The 3,876-nt window shown below is 43.4% G+C and overlaps 1 pseudogene; it reads right to left on the minus strand.

Moving 5' to 3' along the window:
• Positions 1 to 220: 220 nt before the first annotated feature.
• LOC102824984 overlaps positions 221 to 3,876 on the minus strand; it is a 105,865-nt pseudogene continuing 102,209 nt past the window's right edge.

The following is a 3,876-nucleotide window of genomic DNA, read 5'->3' on the forward strand; positions in this document are numbered from 1 at the left end:
AGGCCTGTCAGCCAGAGGTGAGGCCCAGCAAGCCCACCACGCAGCAGAATGGGTAGAAGCGCCCAGGGTCTGCTGGCTCCTCTGAGTCACCCAGAGGGATGGTGTCCAGCTTTGTTGTCTTCAGATCCTGGGAAAGAATTAGGTCCGGGTGGGCTGAGGCACGGGGGTCATGGCATCCTTGAGTTCTTCCTTCTCTGTGGCTCCAATACTCCCTAAGTTCTCAAAACTGTCGGGGAGCTGAGGATTTCCAGAAAAGGACATTCTTTTTCCGGGTTGGGGCAATTGTTTTCTGAGTAGAGGGCCTAGAGAGAGTTGAGGGGCTGGGAATTAGTGCTGGCTGCTCAGGTGTTCCGTTGCTTGGGGTGTCCTTGAGCTCTTCCCTCCCTGTGGCTCCAGTACTCCCAAAGTTCTCAATGCTGGCTCGCAGGTGAAAATTTCCAGCAAAAGACATCTTGTTTCGGGGCTGGAGCAATTCTGCAGGGATTGTTTTCTTAGCATATAGGACTGAGTAGAGTTGAGGATCCGGAATTTGATGCTGGTTGTTCAGTTCTGCTGCCTGTGGATGGTGTGACTCAGGCTCCAAAGCTTTGTTCATTTTAGAATTGCTATTCTCTAACACATTGGCTGCAAAGTTCTTTGAGGTGTCCTCACTCGAGTCAATGAAAAATATGCTTCTAATTCTCTTCTGATCAGGCTGGGGGCTGTCTCTCCATCTCTTCAGGGTATCTATGAGTTATGTCTTGATTTGACATCACTGAGTTTTTTCCTCAGATCTAGAGGAATAGGGTTTTGGTCGGGAAATTGAAATCCTTGACTCCTGTTCAAGAAGTCTTTGATATCCCAGAGCAGATCACTGGGTGACATTTGCTGCTTGGCCCTCAGGGATTCAGCAAATCTACTGAGAGAATTCGTCTGAGCCTCAGTGAAAGTGAGGTAGTGGTTGCCTCCCTTGGCTCCCACTTGACCAAGCCAGTTCGTTTGTGACAGAAGAGCCTCCTCCGCCTCCTTCTGTAAGACGTATTGCAAATGTTTGACTTCTCTGATGATCCTTTGGTTTTCATTCTCCACCTGGGCCTTGAAGCCACTGATCTTCTGTACACCTTGTGCTTCCATTTGTACGAGTGCAAGGTCTCAAGCTGAGGTTGAATTAGTACCTGATAAGGAGCTCTGGTAGCGTAGTGGTTATGAATCGGACTGTGAACTGCAAGGTCAGCAGTTCGAAACTACCAGCTGTTCTGCGGGAGAAAGATGAGGCTTTCTGCTCCTGTAAAGATTTACAGCCTCGGAAACCCTGTACAGGGTCGCTATGAGTTGGAACTGACTCCACGGCACATAACAACAACAACAACTTTGGAGCAGCTTCTTCTATCAAGTTGATTTTGTGTAATTTATGTTCCTTGGATGGATGACACACTATACAGAGAAGCTTCTCATCATTCTCACAGAAATAATGGAGCTTCTCTTGGACACCTCAGTTCTTGCCTTTCTAGCTGCTCCTCAAAAGAATTTATTTAAGAAAGGTGTGCACCAGGATTGTATCCTTTCACCAAACGTATTCAATCTGTACATTGAGCAAATAATCGGAGACGCTGGATTATCTGAAGAAGAACGTGACACCATTAACAACCTGAAATATGCAGATGATATGGGCTGGCTAAAAGTGAAGAGGACTTAATACTAACTGACGAGGATCAAAGATTATAGCCTTTAGTATGGATTGTACCTTGATATAAAAAAACAAAAACAAAAATCCTCACTGCTGGACCAATAAGTAATATCATGATCAATGGACAAAAGATTGAAGTTGTCAAAGACTTCACTTTGTTTGAATCCACTATCATTGCTCATGGAAGGAGCAGTCAAGAAATCAAATGTGCTGCATAAGACCTCTATAAAATGTTCAAGAGCAAAGATGTCAGTTTGAGGACTAAGGTGCATCTGACCCAAGCCATGGTATTTTCAATAGCCTCTTATGCATGTGAAAGTCAGACAGTGAATAAGGAAGACCATAGAAGAATTGATGTGTTTGAGTTATGGTGTTGGAGGAAAATATTAAAAATACCATGGATTGCCAAAAGAGCCTTTGTCTTGCATGCTTAGGATATATTATCAATAGAGACCAGTCCCTGAAGAAGGCCATCATTTTTGGTAAAGTGGACGGTCTTCGAAAAAGAGGAAGACCCCCTTATGATGTATTGACACAGTGTCAGTAGCAATGAGCTCAAGTGTAACAATGTTTGAATGGTAGGCGCACAACCAGGCAATGTTTTGTTCTGTTATGCATAAGGTCTATATGGATTGGAACCAACTCTGTGACACATAACAACAATGACATGTATGTGTGCTTATCAAGTTATATATTTCAAGGAAATGGCTCACACTGTTTTTAAGGCTGGTAAGTCCCAGCTCCCAAATCCATGGACCAAATAGCATGCAGAAGTCTTCTCCTGACTCATGTGATTTCAGGGACTGACTAACCAATAATCAGCCTATCTAAAGACTGGCTGCTGGATCAAAGGACTGCAGGAGCTGGTACATCCCCAAACCTATAGGTCCAATGGCAGGCTTCTGACTTATGTCCCAAGAACTAGAGGTCTAATGACAATGTCAGATGCAGGATTTAGAAAAAAACTGCCAGATTATCCATATATATTTAATGCAGGCCATATTTCCAAGGAGATTCCCCATACATTAGGTCACAAAATGGAAGATTATTACATAGTCCTGAGAATCATAGCATAGCTGAGGTGACGCATAATATTAGCCATCATGAACAGTGATGCTCTTTCTCTAACTTGTCACATTTGTGACTTCTTCTCATTTTTGCATCTCATCCTAAGTGTGCCTTCTTTGAAGAAGTCTCCTTAGAGACTATTTATATTGTGAAACCAGTTGATGGGTAATAGTTGTCTGGACCATTGTCTTAAGTATTTTGTGGCTGAAGCTGGCTTTGAAAGGAAAGGATGCTGTGACTGATGAGTGATGTCTGCCACTGATACGGCACTACCACCCTAAATTCTAGCTCTTATGTTGAGTCATTTTCTTGTAGTTACTTAACTACTCTGCCTTGGCTTCTTCACCAACAAGCATCTTGTGCATTAGAGAACACAAGCAAGTGTGATTGGTAGCAGAGGTATTGGTGGAGAAAGGTATCAGATAGATAAATATGACTATCTATGTGCAAACAAATACATGTGGAGTGTGGAGATAGCAAGAATATTTTAATGATGTATTTATAAAAAACAATAGTTCCCTCCCCTATATTTCTTTTTCTTAAAATTACAAAAAAATATTTCAAATATTGATCTAATTTTTATTTTGTGTGTATATATAGTTGTAATATAAGAATATGCACAGGTTTCTGGTTTTAGTGGGCAGCAGAGACAACTAGGTAGGAAAGGCTCCAGGGGGGAGGGATTGAAAACCCAGATAAGCTCAGCTCACGGAACACCACCAGAGCTCTGGAACTAGTATTAGACAGGGCGTCAGTTTATAGTATTAGATACAGGACATCAGTTTATCACATGCACAAGTGAAAAAATCATGATATAAAGGAAAATACTGCGAGTCAGGAAACACTTGATAAGGGACTCCATCTGTGGCCACCCACCTGGGTGGAGTTCAGAGGGCAGAGCTACAGCCAGACTGGCACATGGAACTGGCACTAAAAACAGCGCAGTGACATTTGCAGGAGGCACAGGGGATTCTACACATTTTTTCCTCCTCTTCCCTGTCGAGCCTTCTTTGCCCAGCCTGGACACCTTCAGGAAGGGGGTGTGCACTTCCCTACCCACCCACCCCCAGTCTTCAGCACACAGTCACTCTTCCTCTCTGGATCTAACGTCCCCAGCTGCTCTCCATCACTCCACATCATTG

The sequence above is a fragment of the Chrysochloris asiatica genome, unplaced genomic scaffold (genome assembly GCF_000296735.1).
Source record: "Chrysochloris asiatica unplaced genomic scaffold, ChrAsi1.0 scaffold00073, whole genome shotgun sequence".
Lineage (NCBI taxonomy): Eukaryota > Metazoa > Chordata > Mammalia > Afrosoricida > Chrysochloridae > Chrysochloris > Chrysochloris asiatica.